At 44.5% G+C, this 26,579-nt stretch overlaps 1 protein-coding gene and 1 pseudogene across 4 annotated transcripts in view; one reads left to right on the top strand and one right to left on the bottom strand.

Annotated features, from left to right (window-relative positions):
- Nucleotides 1-7,349: 7,349 nt before the first annotated feature.
- STAG2 (stromal antigen 2) overlaps nucleotides 7,350-26,579 on the top strand; it is a 146,313-nt gene continuing 127,083 nt past the window's right edge. The window contains exon 1 of one of the 4 annotated variants that reach the window (XM_041000175.1): nucleotides 7,350-7,568. The gene's annotated coding sequence lies outside the window, so the exon portion shown is untranslated. Of the gene's footprint in view, nucleotides 7,569-8,129; nucleotides 8,149-8,448; nucleotides 8,586-26,579 lie in introns of those variants that run through there. The other 3 variants (XM_041000177.1, XM_041000174.1, XM_041000178.1) reach the window with 3 other exon arrangements.
- On the bottom strand, nucleotides 23,387-25,247 carry LOC121169550 (annotated as a pseudogene).

Below are 26,579 nucleotides of genomic sequence, written 5' to 3'. Positions count from 1 at the left end.
TCTCCCATGCGGGTGCAGGGTCCCAAGGCTTTGGGCTGTCCTCGACTGCTTTCCCAGGCCACAGGCAGGGAGCTGGAAGGGAAGTGGGGCTGCCAGGATTAGAACCGGCACCCATATGGGATCCTGGCGCATTCAAGGCGAGGACTTTAGCTGCTAGGCCATGTCGCTGGGCCCTTCTATTCTCTTTAAAGATTGATCTATTTTATTTGAAAGATAGGCAGAGAGGCATTTCTTCCATCTGCCAGTTCACTCCCCAAATGGCTGGGCAGGTCTAACGCCACGATTCCCCATGTGGATGCAGGGGCCCGAGCACATGGGCTATCTCCTGCCTTCTCAGGCCCTTTGGCGGAGAGGTGGGTAGCACTGGAGTATCTTGGAGCAGAAGGGGCACCCTCATGGATGCCAACCTTGTAGGCAGTGGCTTCACCTGCATGCTCCTCCCTATACTTTCTCTTTTGACCTCAAAATATGTAGCTTTAATTTCTGGGACTGAAATCTACTAATTTTCATGGTTTTTGAGTTTTAGGTCATGTTTGCAATGGTGATAGAAAAAACAAAATAGAATAAACTTATAATCAGGAGTTTATTGCTATTTTAATGACATCAAAGCAAAAGAAGTGGGCCTGGTGCGGTAGCCTAGCAGCTAAAGTCCTTGCCTTGCATGTGCTGGGATCCCATATGCTAGTTCTAGTCCCAGAGACACTGCTTCCCATCCAGCTCCCTGCTTGTGTCCTGGGAAAGCAGTCAAGGATGGCCCAAAGCTTTGGAACCCCACACCCATGTGAGAGACACAGAAGAGGCTCCTGGCTCCTGGCTCCAGATCGGCACAGCTCCAGCTGTTGCAGCTACTTGAGGAGTGAATCAACGGATGGAAAATCTTCCTTTCTGTCTTTCCTGCTCTCTGTATATCTGACTTTCCAATAAAAAAAATAAATCTTTATTAAGAAAAAGGGATGGGCCTGGCGCGGTGGCGCAAGTGGTTAAGGTCCTCGCCTTGTACGCCCGGGATCCCATATGGGCGCCGGTTCTAATCCCGGCAGCCCCGCTTCCCATCCAGCTCCCTGCCTGTGGCCCGGGAAAGCAGTCGAGGATGGCCCAAAGCTTTGGGACCCTGCACCTGCGTGGGAGACCCGGAAGAGGCTCCTGGCTTCGGATCGGCAGAGTATCGGCCGTTGTGCTCACTTGGGGAGTCAATCATCGGACGGAAGATCTTCCTCTCTGTCTCTCCTCTCTGTATATCCGCCTTTCCAATAAAAAATAATAAAAATTAAAAAAAAAAGGAAAAGGGAAAAATTTGTGTTATTGGACAAGAGTTAACCTGGAGAAATCGGCCACACTGACAAGTGTGTACTTCTCCTGACCAGGATACTTGTGCCTTAAATGTTTTCATGCACTTTACGTGCCATTAAACATTCCTAGAGTGGAACTATGCAAGTAGCCTCCAATATTTCTTATCAGGCACTGAAAACTTCTGTCTTTATAATCTTTTGTCGTGAAGGACATAGTACAAATACTTTTACATCAGTTACATAGGCCATTTCATAGCATTTTCTCACATTGTCCTCAAACGTAAAGGGAACACTCCTTTGGTCTTCAGTACTGAATGAAACCACATTTAACACAGGGATGGGATGTACTGATAGCCCTGTGATCTGTACACATTGAATGTTTGCTAAAAATATTTTTTGAGGGACCGGCATCATGGCGTAGTATGCTAAGCCTCTGACTGTAGTGCTGGCCTCCCATATGGGCACTGGCTAAAGTTCCAGCTGCTGTACTTCCCACATAGCACCTTACATATGGCCTGGAAAAGCTGCAGAAAATGGCCCAACTCCTTGGGACCCTGCACCCGCACGGGAGACCTGGAAGAAGCTCCTGGCTCCTGGCTTTGGACTGGCCCAGCTCTGGCAGTTGCAGCCACTTGGGAGTGAACCAGCGGATCGAGTAGCTCTTTCTCTGTGTCTTTCAACAAAGTGATGGCGGAGGGAAGAACTTTAGAAAATATTTTTGAGTCAATTCTAGTGTGTACCTGTAGGAGTTACTGTGGAATGTTGTTGAATTTCACTGTAAGTTTGCTGTAAACCCTTGTTTCTGATATTTGTTATAGGTACTAAACTTCAGCGATATTTGTCACAAAATAAAAACAAGTTTACCAAACTGAGGGAGTTCTCAGTTTTGTTCAAAGCATGAAATTGTATCAAGTCTTGGTTGCCACACAATCAAATGGACACACATTTACACAATACATGACAAACTACACCTTGCACCAGGAACGTCAAGCTTGGATCAGAAAATTAGTTGTCTTCAGCTAATAGTAAACTAGGAGATTATTTAGTATCAATTGACGGACAATTGGCACAGTTGAACTTAATGAATGTAAGATGATTTGGTGCATGGTCCAATTTTTCTATTTCTTCAAGGGAAAGTTTGCATTCCCTTATGTAACTCTGCAAGTTTTCCGCTGTTCTTTATTGACTGTGCTAGCTGCATCATTCTGTAACTTGAACCTGTACAAACGATCACATTCTACCAAAGATGGTCCATAAAAGAAATGGAAATTTATTTTGAATAGTGTTCTACTCCCCAAAGCTTTAAAGCTAAGTTGAAATGTCCCAAACTTTATTTCTTATTGATTGAATGTTTTTGCTTAACTTTTACTGTTCAGTTGATTAAATATAATGCGGTTTCTCTTTTTCACTCGCAGAAAGCAAGGCCAGTGAACAGGAAGGATGGGAGATGAATTAAGACACGGCCATGGAAGGAATGAGTTAAAGACTGGAAATCTTTGTACATTGTGTTAGGAAGGCTTTAGATGCCCTATGAGGTGAAACCTCCACGAATTACAATAGGAATTGTACTCTTGTTTTGGAAAATACATCTTGTTCTTAACTATATTGTAACAATAGCATAAAATTATAACAAAGCAAGAAGGAGGAGGCGGAGGTGGAGGAGGAGGAGAAGAATTGAAAAGGATCAGAATCCCCTAACCAGACACTTGCTGTGAGTCTAGGTACTTTGGAGACATTAACAGATACTGTAGAACCCAGCGCCGTGGCCTAGTGGCTAAAGTCTTTACCTTGAACGCACCAGGATCCCATATGGGCGCTGGTTCTAATCCTGGCAGCTCCACTTCCCATCCAGCTCCCTGCTTGTGGCCTGGGAAAGCAGTTGAGAACGGCCCAAAGCCTTGGGACCCTGGGAGACCCGGAAGAGGTTCCTGGCTCCTGGCTTTGGATTGGCGCAGGACCAGCCATTGCCTTCACTCGGGGAGTGAATCATCGGTTGGAAGATCTTCCTCTCTGTTTCTCCTGCTCTCTGTATATCTGACTTTGTAATAAAAATAAACAAATCTTAAAAAAAAAAAAACCACCCAGACACTGTAATAAATAACTTTCCTGTCCTGAGGCCTCCTCAGGTTTTTTTTCTTTTGTGAGAAGGTCAAAGGTACAGCACAGTGGATTCAAAACCAACAAAAATTATCTGCCTGGTCAGTACTGCCACAGTCCCATCTCTTACGGAAACTGATGGGTACTGGGGCCCAGCCAGCACAGGCTCAGTCTTTAAGCATATTAGAGGGTGCAATGGCCTGGTCAGGGATACCTTTAACAACTCCTACCAGGCCTGCTGTTGCTCCTGGATTTTTAAAAAAGATTTATTTTTTTTATTAGAAGTCAGATATACAGAGAGAAGAGACAGAGAGGAAGATCTTCCATCCGATGATTCACTCCCCAAGTGACTGCAAAGGCTGGAACTAAGCCAATCCCAAGCCAGGAGCCTGGAGCTTCTTCCAGGTCTCCCACACAGGTGTAGGGTCCCAAAGCATTGGGCTGTCCTCCACTGCTTTCCCAGGCCACAAGCAGGGAGTTGGTTGGGAAGTAGGGCTACTAAGATTAGAACAGGTGCCCATATGGGATCCCGTTGCATGGAAGGTGAGGACTTTAGCTGCTAGGCTACTGTGCCGGGCCCGGTCCTGGCTTTTTTTTGTGTGTGTTGGCACGTGCTGAAGCCTAGCCTAGTCCATCCTGCATCCCATCTGGTTCTCATGCACACCCATAGGTGCGGCAGCATGGCTCAGCCCACTCTATTACCGGACCTGGCCCACACGTGTGCCAATGGGTGTTGCCGCTTTGACCAGCCAGGCCTGCCCCCAGCCCTCATATGAACTGGTGGATCTTTCAATCCTATCCAGCCAGGCCTGCACCCTGTCCTCATTTTCACTCATGCCAGTGTGTGCTGTGGCCTGGCCCAGCCCAGTCTGCCCCCAGACCTGGCTCACACGTGCTGCAGGGTGCTGCAGTCGAGGCTGTCCTGGGCCCCCTTCAGTCCTGGCCCTCGTGCTCACTAGCAGCTGTAGCCTAGTCGCGGAGTTCTGCACTTTCCCCTAGCGGACCTACTCCCAGCCCTGGACTTCACACGTACTGGCATGTGTTGTAACCCTGCTTGACATGGTCTGCGCTCAGTCCTGGCCTTTGCATGTGCTGGCAGGCGCTGCAGCTGAACTCAGACCAGTCTTCTCGTCGCACTGGTTCCTGTGAATGTCAGGTGGATTCCATGGTCTAGCCTGGTTTGACCCCTCCACACCTCCAGCCTCGTGTGCAAACCATCAAGTGTTGCAGTCCCATAGAAGTGAGCCCACAAATCCCCTACAGATCCTTGCGCTAGATCTGGTTCTTCTCTCGTGTTCTGGTGGGTGCTGTGTCCCACCCCCTGCTCTGACACTCATGGGCAAGTACCATGGCCTAGCCCAACCAGGCATCCTCCCAGCCCCAGATTTTGCATGCCCCAGTGGGTGACAGCTAATGCTATTTAGTTCAGCCCATGTCTCCCATGTGGGTGGCTGCCTTGGCCTGAGTCACACGTGCCCTCTGCTTTTCCCCTTCGAAACCACTCTACCTCAGCACCCTTGCCTACCTGCAAGTGCAGTGCCCCGTTCCGTGGAAGCCTGCACAAGCCATTCCTTCCCTGTCAAACATGCCCTCAGCTGCTCCCACTGCAGTATGTCCCCAGATGCCCCCTCCCCAGCAATGTGCAGGCCCCCCACATGGGGAGTGGGGTGGCATGTCCCAACCTGGCATTCCCTGACTTCCCCACGTAGCTTTAAAAAAAAAATAGAATAGGCAGCTGGCACACTGGCACAGGTAATACAAGCTGGTATTAACCATGCCAAATGCCTGCCAGCTATTGGCTGCTTTTCTCCCAGCAGTGTAATAATTGCCTAGGTACAACACAACCTGGGTAGCCGCCTGGACCTCCTCAGTTGCCGACGCCTGTGCAGTGGACAGCACACAGGGGGCATGGCATTCAGCTCATCTAGGGCAGAAGATGCTGAGTGTCTCATCAGAGCATGGAAAGCAAAACAGGATGGGCCACCCTCCCGGCCCAGCTTCGCAGCAGGTTCCAAGGTCTGTGGATGCTCTAAGGCGGAGTTGGTCAGCCAACAGAGCTTGGAAAGATTTTCCCAACCCTGGTGCTATAAAGCTGATGATGTCTCAGAGCAATCGAAACCACTCAAGTACCTCCTTTGGAACACTCTTCCCCATATCGGGGTCTCTAACCATCATCAAACGACCATGCTCCACCCCTGGGTGCTGGTGTAGTTTCACATCAGGGTCTGGCCCCCTCCCCTCTGCTGCTGCAGACACAAGATTAAAAACAATTGAAACATTTGTTCCACCCATCTTCCTCCACACCTCAACTCTCCCCATCCCAACTGCAGACTCACATGGTGTGTCTCTCAACTATGTAAACGATATTAAAAAGAAATTAAAAAAGACAAACAGAGAGAGAGAGAGAGACAGGTTCATTCTGTCTTCTGGTTCATTCTGCTAGTGACAGTCAGGCGCCTGGGATTCCAGCTGGGTTTTCCGCATGGGCAGCTGGGGCCTAAGCACTGGGCATCCTGTGCTGTTCAACCAGGTACATTATGCGGGGCTGCACTGGAGGTAACTGCCAGAAATGGAAATAGCATTCAGGGGCTACTGGCATCTTAAGTTGCTGTATCACAACATTGTCCTTACGTAAGCTTTTAAAAGAAAAAAAAAAAGGATCTGTATTGTAGCTTTAAATATAAAATGTATTATCAACAGTTTTAAGTCACATCAAGAAAATTTCCTACTGATTACCTACTTCAAACTGCTGGAACATACAAATGTTATGTACAAGTGTAAAAAAAAAAAAATCACCAAAATCAATGTGACAAAGATTTGAGCTATTACCAGGAAGAGGTCCAGTGCTACGGGTTTTTTTGGGGGGGGGGACTAGGAACCTTAAATACCTGCTGGTGTGGCCACGCTGCCCTCCCCCTTTCCAGGAAGGCAGTGGAAAGGCACCGCGGAGGGCGGGAACAGAAGGGGTCGTTCGCCCTCACTGCTTTTTGCTCAGCTTGCGATTGTCCCTTCGCTTCAGTCCGGGGCCCCTCTAAGCCCTGCCTCACCCAGTGGCCCAATTCCCGAGCTTACTGACCCTGGGCAGACACTTCACATTTTCTCCTGCAAAGAAAATAAATAAATAAATATTTTTCGTTACCACGCTAGGTCTTGTTGGTGGAGAATCACTTAGATGTCTCTCCACAGTTGAAGCAAAAGGCTACCCCCCCCCCCCCCAAAATAATCCCTAAAACTACCGGCTCTTAAATCCTGTTAAACCAGTCACCTAGGTTCAGGAGCTGGAGTTTGGCGAGTTTACTTTTAGTGGGAAGCGGTAGGGTTCAAGGAGAAGCCAGAGACCGGCCCCAGGGCTGCAGGGCCCTCGCCCGGGGACGTCATAGAAGGGGACTTGTAAGCGCGATGCCCGCCTGGCCTGCCGGCGTGGGGCTGCGCCAGGGCCGGAGGGGCCCGGACAATCAGTCCCTGACAGAGTTCGGTTCCTGAATTCCCACGGCCCGGGGCTCCGCCACACCAGCTTTACGGCTCTCCCCACGACTCCCCGCCGGCCCCAAGAAAGCCAGAGGAACCCTGGTTCGCGGTAGAAGCGCGGCCCAAGCCATGAGTAAGTCAGGCGCGGGCACGGCACCTTGTTTACCCCACTCGGCGGCGCGCCCCTGCGGGCGCCTCGTTTGCAGGCGGCGTCGGAGACGCTGAACCCGGGAGTCACTCGGCCACGATTGGCTGACGACTGGGAGGAGGATGCTGGGTGGGAGGGCCAGGGGCCCGCGTTGCAGTACCCGCTGGCTGCCGCTGGATGCCGCTCTCTCCCAACGGGAGCCGGGCGCGGGTTCATGGCCGACAGATGGCGCCTGCGCGTTCCATTCGCCTCCAAGTCGCCGAAGAGCGAACACCCCAAACAATCCCGAAGCGCCACCAAAAAAAAAAAAAAAAAAGAAAAAAAAAAAAAAGAAAAAGAAAAAAAAAAAACCCGCCGGATCCGACCGCCACTTTCAAAACCCCCCACCGCTCTAGAACCGCGGGAGCTTCCGTCCCTGAGTAGAATTCGAGGGTGTAAAGAAGAGGAAGGGGGAAAAAAAATCTTGTACCAGCCCAGGGGTGAAGAAGCCCCCGGCCTGAGAAAGAAGGAAGGAGTGGGGGAGGCGAACAGTCTCGTTGCTGCCTCTGTGTACGCTGAGGGGGGAGGTAAGTTATAAAATGGCGGAGGCGAAGCTTCTAGAAGTTTGGAGGGGCACCCGGAGGGCGAGGGGCCCACCGGGAGGTGTTGTGTGGTTGAAAGAGGGCGAGACACAGGAGTTGGGAGGGAAAGAGCCTGGACACTCTGTTGCCATTGAATTTCTCCTCTGCTTCCTTGGCTCCCCTGGGGGGCAGCCATGGAGCGGGCGGCCGGGTCCCGGCGGGGAGACTCGGGCTCGCCCCCGCCAGCACCCCCAGCCCTGCTTTCTGCCCTCTCCCCTCCAGTCGCTACCCCCCCAACACTTCCAAGGAACTTCCAGCCCCCTTGCTCCCTACCTCCTACTCCTAGAGTGGCTTTCTACGGCAGGACGACTCTTTTTCGACTACCCTCGCTGAAGCTTTTCTCTTCCTTCCCTCGCCCAACTCTCCCTCGGGGCCTCTACGGAGGACCCCCCCCCCGCCCCAATGGGTGGCCCAAAATGGAGAACGCGGAGCAGCGCAAGATGGAGGCTCCGCTCCTCTATGTGGCTGTCGATTTAGGTTCCTTTTCTCCGGCAGGCTCTTAAGCCTCTGAGAACCCAAACTGGAGGTGGGGTGGGATGCGAGCCGGGGTCGGGGGAGGCCAGCCGGGGAGGCCGAGGCTGGGGGTCGGGGCAGAGCGCGGTACCGTGGCGAGGGGAAAGACGAGAGCAAAATGGTGGTGCTGGGAGCCTGGGGGGGGAGGGGAAAAAGAGGAGGCTCAGTTGTGTATATTTGGGCCTCGGACCGAGGGAGGCGAGGGAAAATCTACTCGGATCACACCCCTCCCTCGTGCCCCCTCCCTTCTCCCTTCCCCTCCTTCCTCCCCTCCCTCCCTCCCTCCCTCCCTCCCCTCCCTCTCTTCCTCCCTTCCTAGAGAGGGAACAACATTCATGTGACGGGCCCCTCTGCTTCTCCCCCGCCCCATCATCTCCAGCGCGTGGTGGGGGAACTGCTTGGGAAAGCGGTTGGCATCGATCTCTGCATCCCTTCCGAGGCCCGACTTCGGTCAGTTTTCTTAGGGCAACAATTTGCTAAATCGGTTGGGGTCTGGCGGCGTTGGCCCCCGCGCGCAGACCTTGCCCCGAAGGGGGCCCTGCCTGCCTGGCATGGGCGGAGGGGGGGAAGGGCGGGAGTGGAAGGCTGTTTGTTGGGGGGTTTTGGCGCCACTTTTGTTTTAGTTTTAGTGCTGCTTTTCGTTCCCACCCCCACCGCACTGTCTTTCGCAAGGCACGAACCGAGCTGATCCTTGCCCCAGGTAGGCAGCCTCTGCTTTTTCCCTCCACACTTTTTATTCTTGCTCACGCTCGACTTTCTTTTTCTTCTCTATCCCGGAGATCCGTGGCCGGCGATTTTTTAGGACGAAAAGGGTCGGATGGGCCATGGGAGAGAAGGTGTGGGAAACAGCATCAAGTAGTTCCGCAAAACTTTGAGCCCCGTTCCCATTTTCTTGTGGCCTAGAATTCTAAACGTATTGTTGATTTCGGCTCCCCTTTCCCCCCCGCCCGCCCCCGTCGCGAGAATGTCTTGTTTTGCCTCTAGTTTTTTTATGAAGCGCTGTACTTTCGACATCTAGTTTCTGCTCTTCCTCGGTGTATGTGTCATTTTATTTTTAATCCTTAACAGTAATGGGCTCTCGTGTGATTTTTCGGGCTTCGGTGTTGGGCTGAAATGTTTAATATTGCATTAGTACTTTCATCCGGTCTGTGAGACTTTTTCTCCTCCGTGGCCTAGAATTTTTTTTTTTATGTTGTTGCCCAGCACCCCCCTTCCCTCTCCCTCCTCCTTTCTCTTGGGTGTAGTTTTCAAATTGGGGGTCATGGTGTCTGATTAATTGGTTATTTGGCGCTTCCATGCGACCTATTAGAAACTTTTGATCGTGTAAAGGGTTAGGTTTAAGTCAAGGAGAAGCTTGTGTTGCTTTGCAATGGTTCCTTAAAATGCGCGGGCCGCCTCACCCCACCCCCCGTCAAGCCCCGTCTTTCCTTCACGCCGGAGTGTAAATTTCGTACCCCTTTTCTCCCACGGACCGCCGTATTTCACAGCAGCCACACCCTGTATTTGTCTCTGTGGATTGGACTCATTATCAGCTTAATTTAGTGACTCTTAAACCACCATGATGGGACTTGCTTAAGCACGAAGCTTCTTTTCCTGTTTAGTCCTAGTGGTTAGTGTCGAAAGAGGAATAATCGAGGTTTCTTGATGAAACCTAGTGCGGTGCAACCTCTGCCTTTTTTTTTTTTTTTCTGTTGTCTTTTTTCCCTACTCCGGGCTGTTGGCGGTGTCAGCACCGCTGCTGGGGGCGGGGGTGCAGGGGAGAAAGAGTCGGGTTACCGAAGTGCGTCATTCCTGGCTCGAGCAGGGCCTGCTCGGAGCTGCTGGTGTTTGTTACTGTCCTCGCTGCACTTTGCTGCCAACCTTCTCTCTCTGCGCATTGGTTAGCAGCGAAAGCAGGAGGCGGTCTCCTAATTCTGTCTGTAGCCTAGCGCGTTGCATTTAAGGGTATATGTGAACTTATTATTATTATTATTTTTTAAGAAAATCGGCTCTGGGAAGTGGCTACATTTCTGTTAATGACATACAATTCAGGTAGTTTAGACTTGCTTTCATATATTTTCCAATGAACAGTGGGGTTAATTTTGAACGTTTAAAACCACTTAGGTTAAAATGCCTGGTTTTCTTTCCACACTGATAACAATCTATAATTAGGGTTCAGAAGGACCAGTTAAGGCATAAGTGTTCAGCGGTTTTTCAAGTGGTTGAATTGTAATTTTATGACACATTATGTTAAATAGTCTTTTTTTTTTGCGTTTTGAGCTAAGGTGCTATGTGGATACAACCTAATTGCAGATGTTTGAGTTCATTTTCATTACATATTTCTTTTATATATGATATTAAATGTGTCTGGGTTTTTTTGGTCTTTATTGCATTTCCTAAAGATGGTTGTTTGGTTTTTTTGTTTGCTTCCTGGATTTATCACCTATCATGGAGTTGTTGAGTGGCTGTATAATCACATTGCTGGACTTAGCAGTTTCATGGGCCTTGATAGTTTTGCTGTGTTTGTGCTTTTTCTGTTTACTTATTGAGCACCATGTCTTAATCATTATTGAAGATGCTAATGGGGGAAAGGAATGAGTAGGAGGGAGAAGTGGAAAAAGAAGTCGCCTTAGGTTGATTATTGTACATGCACGTATCCAGGAGTGTTCCTTTTTATACTTTAGTTTTGTGAGTACATGAAAATTTCTCCAAACCCAACATTTTGAAGTTTCCTAATTGTCTTAGAGTTTTGGTGTAAAAATTTGAGTTTATATTTACATAGGAAATTGCACAGGAAACTCACCTGAGATTTTTAATTTTTTTAAAAGTAATTACAGAATGCTTGGCAACAAAGTTTCACAAAATCAATTTGAGCTGAACCAGTGTAGAGCAAGTACCACCAATGTGTGTAAGTTGCTTGAACTTTAAATGTTTGTGTCTTAGTCTGAATGTATCCTACTTTTAGTTTCCTTTTTGATTGCATGAGAAGAGGAAAATTCCATTTGCCGATTTTATAAATTCTGAGTGGTGTCTACTTCATCAAGTTGGAGTTAAAGTGAGCAGGCATGAAGGGATTTACTATTAATAGGAGGGGCTTTGGCAATTGGAGTAGCAGTGGAACGGATTGGGGTATTGTGGGGAACATTTCTGGTAGGAGGATCTAGGTAGCTGAATTCACTTTCAATATTTGTTGTTTAATGACTCGGTAGAGAAGCCGATTGGAAAGGAAATGTACTTATTAACCATCCCTTCCCACTGTGAATTAACCGCAGCAGTCTAAGGTATCAGAGGCCAGCAGGGAGGGTGGAGTAGGTTGTTTCTTAAACTGATATGAAAGTAAGTGTTGATATTTAAAATTATTTAACATCCACTCAATGACCTGGTCCTGGAACTAGTTAAAAATTGCTATGCAAGGTGTTTCAGTGCTCTCTGACCGCCACTCATTAGTAGTAAAAAGTACTTGGCAATGAAGATGTTTGGTCTTCTTGTGATTGTGTTTTTGTGAAGTGCTCCTCAATTCTTTTCAGATAAGTGCTTTATGTTTTGCAGTTTCTCATTGTTTACTGGGAGGTCTATTTTTTCCCTGACTTGTATTTTTGAACATATGTCAAAATTCTAGAGGAATCTAAAATACTGGACATTTCATCTTTATATTTGGAGTGTGTTTATTGTTAAAATCATAATTATAGCAAAATCTCACCTAGGGGTGGGGCAAATATTTTGTAATTGCTAACATTAGTCTGTATTTTCATACTCAAAATCTAGGCTTTGGAAGGATATTAAAGGAAGTTTTTACATATTTTATATTTTTACTTATATGTAAATTCTTAAGTAAATTATGAGATTGTGGTTTCAGATTTACTGCGGTGAGACAATAAACTAAACTACTAAATGAACAGATTTTGAACTTGGTAACTTTCAAGTTTATTAAAGATTTTTGTTATTTTTTTTTATTGGAAGAGGAGAGAAGAGGAGAGAAGAGGAGAGACAGAAAGGAAGATCTTCTGTCCATTGATTTACTCCCCAAGAGGCTGCAAGGGCCAGAGCTGAGCCAATCTGAAGCCAGGAGCCTGGAGCTGCTTCCTGGCCTCTCACTTTCCCAGACCACAAAGCAGGGAGCTGGATGGGAAGTGCTGGGATTAGAACTGGCATACACATGGGATCCAGGCACATGCAAGGCAAGGGCTTCAGCTGCTATGTTACTGTGCTGAGCCCTGTTAAGGATTTTTAAAAGACTTATTTATTTAGTTTTTGAGACACAGAGTTACGGAGAGTAGACCCAGAGAGGGAGAGATTGCTTCGATTCGCTGTTTCACTCCCTATATGGCTGCAATGCCTGCAATGCCTGCAATGCCTGGAGCGGAGCCAGGAGCCTCTTCTGGGTCCCTTGCACTGGTGCAGGGTCCCAAGGCTTTGGGCCGTCCTCAACTGCTTTGCCAGGCCACCAGCGGGGAGCTGGATGGGAAGTGGACACAAACTGGCACCCATATGGGATGCCAGCAATGCAGAAGGAGGCTTAACTTATTTCCACCCTGGTGCCAGTCCTGATTTAGGATTTTTTTTTTTTTTTTGATATCTCAAATAGCCAAGTTTTGTAAACTGAATTCTATATTTTTTCATTTTTGTTCAAACTTACTGACTTTTGTGCTCCCCTGAGGAACTTGAAATTAAAATGAATGAGGTAGGGGGGTGGGGACAGGTTCATCTGTTCTGGAAATATGTGGTCAGATGTGAAAATGTGCACTTGACAGTTTAGTAATGCTTAATATTCTGCATGTTTAGCTGAAACCACCCACAGTCATGTGTGGGAAGGTAGTAAACAGTGAAGAATAATATTGTTTTTCCTTTTTTTTTTTTTTTGGAATGTTTATTTTACTTGAAAGAATTGGAGAGAGAGAAAAGATCTTTCATCAACTTGTTCACACCCAAATGTCCACAAGGGCCAGAGCTTAGTTGATCCAATCTGGGAGCCAGGCTGAATCTTCCCCATGAATGCATGGTCCCAAGGACTTAAAGCATCATCGAACCATTGTGCTGCTTTGCAGGCCATAGGCAGGGAGCTGGATGGGAAGTAGAGTAGCTAGGACACGAACCTGCCCCATATGGTGTGCCAGCTCATGTGGTGTGCCAGAAGATTAACTTGCTGCACCACTGCTCTGCCCCCTTTCCTTTGGGATCTTTATAATTGCAAAACTTTACTTTTTGATACTCTAGGTGAACTTATCAACTTAAAATTTACAGTAGCCACCTGTAGTGGAGTGGAGTGGGTTAAGCCATCAGTGGCAATATTAGTCCCACATGAGAGTTCTGACTGTGGTCCTGGTTCCTCTGTTCCTAATCTGGCTTCCTGCTAATATCCAATAAAAGGTGGGGCAAGTGCTTGGGCACCTGTCACATGTCAGATATCGGAATTGAATCTCGGACTCCTGGCTTTGGCCTAGTCCAGGCTTGATTGTTGCAGTTTTTAATAATGGTTTATATATTTTTATTGGAAAGGCAGATTTCCAGAGAGTAACGAGAGAAAGATCTTCCATCTGCTGCTTCACTCCCCAAGTGGCCGCAATGGCCAGAGTTAAAGTCTATCTGAATCCAGGAACCAGGAGCCTCCTCCAGATCTCCCAAGGTGCAGGGTCCCAAGGCCTTGGGCCATTGTTTACTGCCTTCTCAGGCCACTAGCAGGGAGCGGGATGGGAAGTGAGGCAGCCGGGACATGAACCAGTGCCAATATGGGATCCCGGCAAGTGCAAGGGGGCTGATTTAGCCACTAGGCTCTCACGCTTGGATCCTGATTGTTGCAGTCTTTATTAAGGGAGGGAACCAGTAGAGGGAAAATATTTTTTTCTCTCTTCTGTCTGAGTGAGGAGGTGAGACTCTACCTTTCAAATAAAATTTTAAAAAATTTCAAGTTTTAGTAGAACACTGTTTTGGAAGTTTGGGGAGAAAAACGAAGGGGTTATTCTCAATTGGCAATGGAAGTCATTCAGTATACCCTGAAATGTGTTTTCTGGAGAGTAGAAGGAATTTGAAAGACAGAGCTTATTCTAGAATTTCATTACAATTTTTTTTTGTAATTTTCTGTGTGAAATATGTTTAGGGCTTTTCATTTGTTGTTCAGTACTTTAAAAATACCTTTTTTTTTTTTTTAAAGATTTGTTGTTTTGAAAGTTTGTTCTGTATATTTCTATCAAGAGATAGGGAGAGACACAGTGATCTTCCATCTACTTATTCATTCTCTAGGTGGCTACAGTGGCCCAGTGGCTGGGTTAGGCTGAAGCCAGGCTCCCAAAGTTTCATAAGGCTCTCCAACATTGGTGGGAGGAGCCAAAGTATTTGGGCCATCTTTCAGTACTTTTCCCGGACACATTAAGCAGGCATTGTAATAAAATGACTAGACTTGGACTTCTACCCATGTGGGATGTCAGTGTTGAAGGCAGTGCCTTAATCTACAATGCCAAAAGCCAGCCTCATAATTCTTTTTAACTCAAGTTATCATAAATGGTGGTTATTGCATGTTCTGTTTGACAAAGGTATGAGAATACAAAATTGTCAGATTTCTAAGCTCTTGCATCACTTTAATCAAAGCTTGTGTGCATTTTGTGTAAGTGATAAGGCTTTGTGAACTATTTTGTTTTGCACATGTAAGAAATGTTTACTTCTTAAGAAGCTATGGAAATCCACGACATGAATTGTATTTTTAATGTATACAGTCTAAATTCTTTGATACTAGCCAGTAGACACAAAGAAATTTTTATGTAGTTTTACTAAAGTTGTTTCACACACTTTATCCCCAAAATAACGAATTATCAATGATCTTTTCTTTCTTATATCATGATGGTTGGAAAACACATGACTAGAACTCTGAAAAGCTTTACAACTCTAAGGTACAATTCCTTTATTAAGAAACAGGCTAATTAAATTCTGGACCTTGTTCCATGGGGGGAAAAGTAAATCCTCTTTGCATTTTTGCAAGAATATTTGTTTTAATAAGGTTTGGCCTGTAAGTTTGTGAAACCAGAGGTATTCTGATGAAATTTAATTTGAATGCCTTTCTAATACAGAGCTGAAGTTTTAACATAAGTTGTTTGGTCTTTTCAACTAAGGTGCAAGTTAGATGGTCCTTATTTTGCAGGTGAGGAGATTGAGGCTCTCAGGAGAGGTGACTTGTCCCAAGTCATGCTTGGATGGCCTGGCCTCAATATATTTGTGGATGTGATATCTGTGACTAACTTAACTGGAAGGCAGGCATCACCCTTTCAGTATCTTAGAAAGTATTTTTGTGTGGAGTACAAAGTAAAGGCAGATGTTTTAACTCAGGGTCAGATGAATGATACCAAATATAATGTTTATATATATATATTTTTTTTATTTTATTTTATTTTTTTATTAATAAAATTAATTTTGACATTCTTCACATACTTAATTAGAGTAAGAAGGTTCAAGGGCTACAGGAAAGTGGATAATACTAGTATGTTTTCCATATTGTTATCTTCATGTTATAAAGGGGGGTATTAAGGGAGAAGGCCCACCCAATTTCCCACCCTCCCCAAGTCCCGGGTGTATATATATTTTTTAAAAGATTTATTTTTACTGAAAAGGCAGATTTACATAGAGGAGAAACAGAGGCAGACAGATCTTCCATCTGCTGTTCATTCCCCAAGTGTCCACACAGCCTGAGCTGAGCTGAGCCAATCTGGTATGGAGCCAGGGGCTACTTTCAAGTTCCCACACAGGTGCAGGGTCCCAAGGCATTCGGCCATCCTTCACTTCTTTCCCAGGCCACAAGTGGGAAAGTGGAATGGGAAGTGGAGCAGCAGGAATGTGAACTGGCACCTATATGGGATGTGCCAGCCCCAGTTTATGTTGTGTTATATACGAATAGTTGAAACAATTGAAATAAATGGCATTTGGTTTTGCGTGTGTTCTAGTCTGTGGGATAATATGTAGAATTCTTTTGTGTTGGCAGGCACATCATGTGTAGAAGAATGGTCACAGTTTTTCTTTTCTATTGTCATGTGTTCACATCTAAATGTGTATTAGTTCCCTAGTCCCATGGCTTATTATTTGAGTGGTTAATTTGAAATAATAAAAATGAATTTAGGCTAATCTACTGCTATGCTATTTCAGTTCTGTAGGGGAATATTTTTTTTTAAAAATTTATTTTTGTTGGAAACTCAGATATATGGAGAGAAGGAGAAAAAGAGAGGAAGATCGTCCATCAGATGATTCACTGCCCAAGTTGCTGTAATGACTGGAGCTGAGCCGATCTGAAGCCAGGAGCCCGAGAGCTTCTTCCGGTTCTCTCATGCGGGTGCGGGGTCCCTCAACTGCTTTCCAGGGGCACAAGCAGGGAGCTGGAAGGGAAGCGCAGCCATGGGCTGCCAGCAGTTGCAAGGCAAGAACTTTAGCCACTAGGCTCTCATGCTGGGCCTCGGAATGTTTTCTGTTTAATGATACCTTAAAAAAATTTCGCACTCCTTTTGCTAATATCTCTCTTGTTTGCTTTTATTTTCTATTTTAGTTCACCTTTTAGATTTATTGCTCTTTGTTAGGGCTGTAAATTAATTATTCTTTAGTGATCAGTTTCTTGATCTTACTTTTATTCTTTCTCTTGTTCTTTTTCCTTCCTGCTTTTCATAAACTAAAGCTTGTCTCATTTGAAGAAATCTGGATGTTGGATTTTTTTTACCTAAGATAAATCTTTAGTGGAGGGCCTGGTGTGGTAGCAGGTGGCTGAAATTCTTGCCTTGCACGAGCTGGTATTCCATATAGCACTGGTTCTAGTCCCAGCGGCTCAGCTTCCCATCCAGCTTTCTGCTTGTGGCCTGGGAAAGCAGTTGAGGATGGCCCAAAGCCTTGGGACCCTGCACCTGTGTGGGAGACCCAGAAGCGGCTCCATGCCATGTGGTCACTTGGGGAATGAATCATCAAACTGAAGATCTTCCTGAAGATTAGCAGGTTCTGAGAGGCCCGCGTATGGAAAGAAGAATTTGCATATGTGACTTTTTAAAAAAATATTTTTTATTTGAAAGTCAGATTTGCAAAGAGAAGGAGAAACATAGAGAAAGATGTTCCATCTATTGGTTCATTCCCACAAGGTGCTACAATAACCAGAGCTGAGCGCATCTGAAGGCATGAGCCAGCAGCTTCCGGGTCTCACTTGTGGGTGCAGGGTCTGAAGGCTTTGGCCCATCCTCAACTGTGTTCCCAGGTCACAAACAAGTAGGGAGATGGATGGGAAGTGGGGCAGCTGGGACATGAACTGACACCCATATGAAATGCCAGTGTTTACACTGCTCCCTAAGTATTTTATGTTGATCATTCCCTTAAGCTTTGTGCCGTTGGAAGTATTTTTTTTAGGCGATGGAAAACAATCTCCAAACTGTGTATTTAATACTCAGTTTCTTTATTCATGTTTTATCTTTTGTATTCCAAGAATACGAGGAACTGTATATCCAAGTATATGTATTCATTGTGTATAATAAATCACTTTTTCTAAAGATTTTAAAAAGTTTTTATTTGAAAGAGATTTAGAGAGAGAAGGAGAGGCAGAGAGATAACATCTCCTCCACTGTTTTAGCCCCCAGATGGCCACAATGATCAGAGCTGAGCCAGTCTGAAGCCAGGAGCCAGGAGAGTTTCCCAAGTCTCCCACTTGGATGCAGGGTTCTAAGGACATGGACCATCTTCTGGTGCTTTCGCAGGCCATATGCCGGGAGCTCATGTGATGTTGGAAGATTAGCCAATGAAGCCAGTGTACTGGACCCATTGAATCATTTTTTTGTCTCTGCATCTTGAAAGATAGTTGGGTACTGTCCATGGGAGAATTCAGGAAATAGTTACTGCATTTCTACTTTCCATAGTTAACCTGAGTAACTGTCATTTAGAAAAGACTCTTAGAATATTAAGGGACCTGATTTGGTACTAAGCAGAGTTTTCACTTATTTTAGTGTAAAATCAGTTTTGATTTCCATGTAGTTCTTTTTTCGTAATACTCATTTTCCATATGTTCTGAAAAACTTGTATCACAATAAATTTATATTTTTAATTTAATTTTCCCATGAGTTTTTAAAATATCCACGTGCTAACTTTAAAAAAATTATTAATTTTTATTTTGAAGGCAGAATTACAGAAGGAAGGAGGGAGGGAGATTTTTCATTTGCTGATTTTCCTCAGTTGTGGTTGCAGTCATTGGAGCTGGGCCAGTTGAACCCAGGAGATTCGTTCTTTCTGGTCTCCCATGTGGGTGCAGGGGCCTGAGGACTTGGGCTATCCTCTGCTGATTTCCCAGGCCATCAGCAGGAAGCTGGATCAGAAGTGGAGTAGCCTGGACTTGAGCTGGCACCCATACGGAAGCTGTGGCTGCTCTGACAAGGTGCTGCCTTCCCACTGAACTCTTATTTTATCTTATACAGTCTTTAAATGCTGTCTATGTAAATGCTACCTTAGTCTTCACAGCTCTAGTACATGGGATGAACATGCGATTTATTGCTCAAACCAGGGAGTGAAAGGGAGGGGGCACCTAACCATTGCACACTGGGCCAGTAACATAAACTAGGACTGTCTCGGTTTTGACCCTAATCAATACCCCTTTGTTGGGAAGAGGGAACTAGAGCCTAGGGAGGCCAAGTAACTTTCCCAAGAGTCAGTGCTAAGAAGCAGCTTGAAACCCCTACATAGATTTCTGTGGGCAAGAAAGTGATTTACATTACTTTAAATTGTCATAATCTGAGAGTGAGTTTGTTTACTGTTACTCTTTTGGGGGAGTTTTTATTGGTATAGGGTCAGTAGTAAAAGATAGGATGCAGTGTTTTTAAAACCCAGGAGAATTTACACTTGGGTTATTGCGAGTGACTGTTAGGCTGGGGTGATTATACTTTTTGATGTTTAAAAGCAATTTCACAATGTTCATCAAAGTAGCAAAAACAGGGAAACTCCAAGACAGCTATATTTGAGTTTATTTCCATTACCCAGTCTTACTTTACATTTTACTAGGGGGAAAATGTGGATTGTATGATATTATAGGGAATCTGCCAAGAAAAATTTCTTTTGAGAAGACAACTGAAAGGATAAATAATTTTGTGATTAAGAAGAAGTAATATTAGAAAAGAAAGAAAAAGGCCCAGTGCGATAGCGTAGTGGTTAAAGTCCTCACCTTGAATGCGCTGGGATCCCGTATGGGCACCAGTTCATATCCCAGCAGCCCCGCTTCCCATTTAGCTCCCTGCTTGTGGCCTGGGAAAGCAGTTGAGGACGGCCCAAAGCCTTGGGACCCTGCACCTGCGTCGGGGACCAGAAAACAGCTCCAGGCTCCTGGCTTCGGATTGGTGCAACACTTGCCATTGTGGTCACTTGGAGTGAGCCATCGGACGGAAGATCTTCCTCTCTGTCTCTCCTTTTCTCTATATATCCGCCTTTCCAATAAAAAATAAATAAACTTAAGAAAAAGGAAATAGTTCTGTCTAGAGATTTATCTGAAATTAAACTTACTCTAACATAACTTGAGAGTTCAGTCTTGCAGAAGTTCATATATTATTTCCAGAAATAATAGTTCTTTTCAATGTATGATTATTTTTAGTTAATTTGCATGTCTGACCTGTTTGTATTTGTGGTTCCCTTTCTTACTCCCTTCAGAATTAATGAAGGTGAATTCTAAACAAGAAAAATGATTTTAACATGCTTGTGGGTCACTTGTATTGCAAACCAAGATTTTTGTTTTCTTCCCTGAATGAGTAGTGGAGATTTGATGTGAAGAAGTCTTTCAGACTTTTTTCTGTGCTCATATTTGGCTATTTTATTATTTCACCGAACAATTTGTTTTTTGCTTTTTAAGAAAGATTTATTTATTTTTATTGCAAAGTCAGATATGCAGAGGTGCTCAAATGGGATCCCAGCTTGTGCAGGGTGAGGGCTTTAGCCACTGAGCTACCATGCTGCCTCCCTCTTTTTTTTTTTTTTTAAACTTTTTAAAAAAGATTATTAGGATTTGAAAGGCAGAGTTGGACCCGGCGGCATGGCCTAGTGGCTAAAGTCCTCACCTTGAACACACCGGGGTCCCATATGGGCACCGGTTCTAATCCTGGCAGCCCTGCTTCACATCCAGCTCCCTGCCTTTGGCCTGTCAAAGCAGGTTGAGGATGGCCCAAAGCTTTGGGACCCTGCACCCGTGTGGGGGACCTGGAAGAAGTTCCTGGTTCCTGGCTTCGGATCGGCATAGCACCGGCCGTTGCGCTCACTTGGGGAGTGAATCATTGGATGGAAGAATTTCCTCTCTCTCTCTCCTCCTCTCTGTATATCTGACTTTCCAGTAAATAAATAAATCTTAAAAAAAAAAAAAAAGGCAGAGTCAGAGCAAGGTGAAGGGGGATATATCTTCTGTCTGTTCATTACCTCCCCAAATAACTGGCACAGCCTGGGCTGTGGCAGGCTGAGACTGGGAGCTAGCACTCTGATGGGGACCGATGTGGACTTCAAGTCCAGGTCTCATGTGGGTGGCAGGTGCCCAATTTATTGAGCCATTACTGCTGCCTAGGAATCTTACTAGGAACCTGGAGCCATGAGCTGAGCTAGAGCCAGGTGCTGGGATGTGGACCATGGGTGTCTTCACCCTGAGGTACTAGGCTAAACTCCTATTCCCATCATTCAGTTTTTAAAAAAGTCTTTATTTTCTAGTTCATTGAAACCACAGTGAGATTAGCTTGAAAAAGTACTGTGTTTTTGATCAGATGAACAAATACGTTGGTGACTTAGTGACCAGTGGGTGTGTGGGTAGAATGGAAGCTTAGAAGTAACCTAAGGTTATGTACAAAATGCATGTGTGCATTTCATCAGTTTACCAAGAGCACCTTCAATTATTTGAAAGCCAGAGTGACACAGAAAAGGACACATTTTCTGTCTGCTGGATTATGCCCTGGATAGTTACAAAAATCAGGGCTGGGCCATGCTGAAGCCAGGAACCTGCAACTCCATCCAGGTCTCTGAAACAGGTGGCAGGGACCCAAGGATTTGGGTCATCTGCTGCCTTCCCAGATGTATTTTCTAGAAATACATCTTGAAATACAGCTGAGTAGTTAAGGCGTGAACTCTCTTGGGACTCTGCACCCATGTGGGAGACCCCGGAGAGGCTCCTAGCTCCTGGTGTCAGATTGGTGCAGCTTAGGGCCATTGTAACTACTGTGGAGAGAGCCAGTGGATGGAAGATCTTTCTTCTCTCTGTCTTTCGTTCTCTTTGTAAAATTTCACTTTCCAATAAAAATAAAATTAATCTTTTTTTAAAAAAAATTGTAATGTCTCCTTTTTTAGATTTCCAATTTTTTCTCTTTTCAACTGCAAGTATTTGTTTTCACTGGTCTAATTTACCTATTTTGATGACAGAATTGTTATTACAAAGAGCATGTTTAATATATTTTTAGTAATAAGAACGTTATTTTGTGGTTTAAAGAAATAGTATTAAAGTTAGGTATGAACATGAATTCTTGCAAATTTTCCTTCTACAAAAAAGGAAGGAAAATGTAGGAAATATTAGCAGAGCTGTAATACTACTCCATTGGGATGTGTTCCTCTCTCTTCACCACTTGTTTAGCCCCAGAGACGTTCTGTAGACTTTAACTTCTGAAGCAGAGGAATGAAGGTGTGTTTTTGAAAAGCAGCCTTGTTGACAAATGAATTTATCCAAGTCTGAGTATAGATATGTTTCCGATTTTTAATTGAAGGCCAATATGTAAAGTTCTGCTCACTAAGGTTAATTCAGTAATAGCATTCATATTTAACTAAATATACTTGGAAAATTTCAAAGGTACCATTTGGGCAATATAGCATTTTATTAGAAATGGTCTTTTAAATACATAGATCTCGAGCATTTAAAGTTAGACTGGATTAATTAACAAGCTTCCTAACCAAGCAAATCCAACTTGGTAAATAATTGTGTATGGTGTGTATGGAAATCTATACTACTTAAATGTATAGTGTTGGACTATATCCACATTTATCCTTTTTTTCACATTTACCTTTTATAAGTAGATTAACCTTTCCTGTCAGGGAGCTATGTTTTTATCTGATTTTGAATCCTTGTCTCATTGTGCAGGATACATTATACAGGTTCTTGGACCATAATTGAATTAAACCCTTAGATTTTCTAGAAATGTAGTCCTGCATTGTAATTACATTGTTAGTATTCATGGTCAAGAGCTGTATGTTGGAAGAGAAGGAGTCAATTAGTTTCCCTTAGTTGGCTTTGCATTAATGAGCAAGTTTGTATCAACAGGATACCATTTACAGCATCTGTGTATACAGCAAGTTGTTAGTCTTCCTAACTTTTTTTTTTTGCTTACTACAATAACCCATGTGAGGTGGTTGTGGTGTTTTCATTTAGTGAGGTCCAGCTAGTAAGAACCAGTTTGAACTAGTTTGCCAAATTTCAGAACCTTTTTTTTTTTTTTTTACAGGATGATACACTGCCTTCCAGTGGGATGATTTATAGATCACATAATGATAATGTTCTTTGGGGACGTAAAATTAGAGGCAGCATTTCTAAATGGTTAAGATACAGGAGGAAGTTAAAGTCAAAATTCTCAGAGTACTTGAAAACCTTATTTTTGGCTGAGAATTGGTGGTAGCTGAATCATCCTTAGTAGTACCTTATGTTTTATATTTTACAATAAATATGAATATTTAGAAAAGGATCTGGTGGATAGGAGTTGATAAACCTTGGTAGTGTATTCTTTTTGAAACATCATTTGCATCATTTGGGAGTTAACCCAAGCAGTCTGGGGCTCTCTGGGAAGCTGGGGAGTTAACCTAAGCAGTCTACAGTGTTGCTCCAGACACCCATCCTTGTTACATTGTTTTAATTTTTGTAAAGCAACAATTGAACTTTTTTTTGTTTTGTCAAATATTTTATTGAGTGTAGACATCTGGATTAGTGTAAAGCATGCATTATCTGTAAGATTCAAAAAGCAGCAAGCCACATTGTCCTCACTGTCAAATGTGTCAGGCTTGGCGTACATGATGGAGATTAATGAAGTATCATGAGAGTGATATGGCTCCTGAAAGGCTTCTACAATTTGGAGTAGGGTCTTAATCATGTGAAAAGCAAGGCTGTTCACATTTAGTGAACTTGCATTTTATTGGAGGTACACAGTTATGTTAATTTTAAAGCAAGCAAAAATAATTTGTACAATGCTTCCATCGCCCAAGTTTGTCCCTTCAGTTCCCAGAAAATTTAATGTTAAAAAATGCATGTGGAACTTGCATGCTTATCGGAGCAATAACAAAATTTATTTTTTCTTGAGTTGTTGAGGTGTATTAAATTTGAACAACAATATAATTTCTGCCTTGTTGTCTGTATTTCCCAGCAGCCTTGACTGCATTTTCAGAACCCTCTTCTTTAAAATCTTCATACTTCATTACTTCTGCCATAATGAATCCCTTTTCAAAATTCGTGTGGATCATTCCAGCAGCCTGAGGAGCCTTCGTCCCTTTGCTGTTGGTCCATGCATGCACTTCATCTGGGCCTTCAGTGAAGTATTCGAGCTGGAGTGCTGCAAACCCAGCCTTAATGATCTTTGGCAAAGCACTTTGTGTCATGTTCACTTCCAGATAGTTCTGTCTGTCCTCAGCACTCAATCCTTGCAACTTGAGTTCCAAGGTCCCACTAGTCCCACTAAAAGGAATGACCAAGGCACCTGAATTACACTTGTCCACCCACTCTTAAATTTTTATCAACCATTTGTTTTTCTTTACTTTTTTTTTTTTGAGAGTTATTTTATTTTTACTGCAAAGTTAGATGTACAGAGAGTAGGAAAGATAGATCTTCCATCTGATGATTCACTTCCCAAGTGAGCACAAAGGCTGGTGCTGCGCCAGTCCGAAGCTGGGAACCAGGAGCCTCTTCCGGGTCTCCCACACGGGTGCAGGGTCCCAAGGCTTTGGGCCGTCCTCAACTGCTTTCCCAGGCCACAGGCAGGGAGCTGGATGGGAAGTGGAGCTACTGCCGGGATTAGAAATAGCGCCTATATGACATCCCGGTGTGTTCAAGACAAGGACTTTACCTGCTAGGCCACAGTGCCGGGCCCTTGTTTTTCTTTCTAATTTCAGTCTTTTTCAGAAAGATTAACAAGTAGACCATTGGTTTTGAAGTCAGAAATAAGTGTTTATTCAACACTTCAATTTCTTTGTTATTCCAATCATGATAGATGTGAATAGGTTTCTTTTGATCTATAACCCAGGATTTGACTGCACATTATGTCATATTCAGGTTTTAGTTTTTTTATCACCTCCTTTCACAGCCACCTGTTCTAGTTTATCTATAATGGCCCCAATCATTTCCTCATCTTTAACCTGAAGTTCTTCATGTATTATTTCTATATCTCGAATAGGATTTATACTTCCTTCAACATGGGTGATATAATCATCTTCAAAAGCATGTGTTGGGCCTGGCGTGATAGTGTAATGGTTAAGGTCCTCGCCTTGAATGTGCTGGGATATCTGTTATGGGCACTGGTTATAATCCTGGCAGCCCTGCTTCCCATCAGTTCCCTGCTTGTGGCCTGGGAAAGCAGTCGAGGACGGCCCAAAGCCTTGGGACCCTGCACCCGTGTGGGAGACCCAGAAGAGGTTCCTGGTTCCTGTCTTCGGATTGGCACAGCACCAGCCGTTGCGTTCACTTGGGGAGTGAATCATCGGATGGAAGATCTTCCTCTCTGTCTCTCCTTCTCTCTGTATATCTGCCTTTCAAATAAAATAAATCTTTAAAGAAAAAAGCACATGTTAAGTGGAAGATCTCATCACAAGCACTGATATGAGATAAAAAGGCAGTTCCCAGTCCCTGTCCATTGTGAGCTCCTCTCACAAGGCCAGCAATGTTCCCTACATTTAGAAAGGCAGGAATTTTGCTGGCAAGTTTGTGGTACTGGCAAAGAAAATTAAACTTTTCATCAGGCGCAGGAACTCTGCTCTCATTAGGGTCCATAGTACAAAATGGAAGTTTTCTGCTGAAGCCTGACTATCAGTTAACACATTGAAGAATGCAAATTTCCCAACATTCGGTAACCCAACAATGCCAATTTTCAGTGAGGCTCCAAATCTTCCAATGATCAGGGGTGATTTAATGTCATCACCTCCTTTTGTCGGGGGCATCTGCTCAAAGTGGACGTTGACACGACACGGGGTCCCAGAGGCAGCAGGAGACTGGAGATGAATCCTGCTGGCTGCCAGAGAAGGGAGAACAATTGAACTTTTATAAAATATACTTTGAAACAAAACGTTATCAGAAACATTGGCTTGTTTCTCACTGGCTCAAAAATATTGTTCTGCTAAAGTATACCTTGTTTCTAATAAGAACAGCTTCTGGGGCCAGCCGTGGTGCAGAAGGTCATGCCATGTGAGCTTGAATCTGGGCTGCTCTGCTTCTAATCTAACCATTTGCTTGCTTCCTATTGTGTTTTGGAAAGCAACAGAGGGAAGGCCCAAGTATTTGTGGCTTTGCCAGCCATGTGGGAAACCAGCACAGAACTCTAGGCTCACAGCTCTTGCCTTGCTTAGTCCTCTCTCTCTCTCTCTCTCTCTCTCTCTCTCTCTCTCTTTCTCACATCTACCTCTACCCTCTGTAACTCTTTCTCTTGCATAAATAAATCTTTATGGGAAAAAGATAACTCTTTATCTAGATTAACATTGTCAATGCCCATTTGTGTTTTATTTTTATTCTTTCTGTAGCCTTTCTTCCACCTTTCTACCTCCAGTGTGTTAAAGAAAAAAAAATTTTTTTGAGAGTGACAGAGAAGGAGAAACAGAAAAGTGGGGTGAGGGAGGCAGAGAAATCTTCCACACACTGGCCTACTCTACAAATGTCTGGAGCATGTGGGGCTGGGCCCAGCGCAAGACACAAGTGTGGGACTCCTCCCGGGTTCCCCATGGGTAACCGTCCTCCGCCTCACGGCTGCATGGGCAGGAAGCTTGGTCATGTGCAGCCCAACCAGGACCCACTCCAGTACAGGAATGTGGACATTCCAAGTGGAGACTCAACTTGCTGAGCTGCAAATTTCACCAGCAGCTCCAGTATCTTAGGATTTCTAAGGTTCTCCAAAGAAAGAATGTTGATAACTATCTTCTTTCCTTTTATGTTGTTTACTTAACCCTGTGTGTTAGGCACCGAAAGAATAATGGCGTAAGAAGCTAACAGGTTTTAATGATACGTACTATTATAATTTCCTGTTTCCTGGTGAGGAAGCGGAGATTCAGAGAGGCTCACTTGGCTCGGGATGCATGCCCAGAAAGCGACGGAGCCTGGATCCGAACCTGGGGAAATGTGGCGGCTGGGTCTGTGTTCTTGGCACTGTGCTTTTCATCCTGCTGATGAATGGACATTAATGTTAATGAACGGTTTCCTCATTTTAAAAATTTAAAATTAATTTTCAAATTTTATTTTTGTGAGAAGCGGAGGCAGAGCTGCTGTCTACTGGTTCACTTTGC

The sequence above is a fragment of the Ochotona curzoniae genome, unplaced genomic scaffold, assembly GCF_017591425.1.
Source record: "Ochotona curzoniae isolate NIBS_2020 unplaced genomic scaffold, NIBS_Ocur_1.0 scaffold_1852, whole genome shotgun sequence".
Taxonomy (NCBI): domain Eukaryota; kingdom Metazoa; phylum Chordata; class Mammalia; order Lagomorpha; family Ochotonidae; genus Ochotona; species Ochotona curzoniae.
The sequence above is the reverse complement of the archived record's forward strand: the minus strand, read 5'-3'. Positions and strand labels throughout refer to the sequence as shown.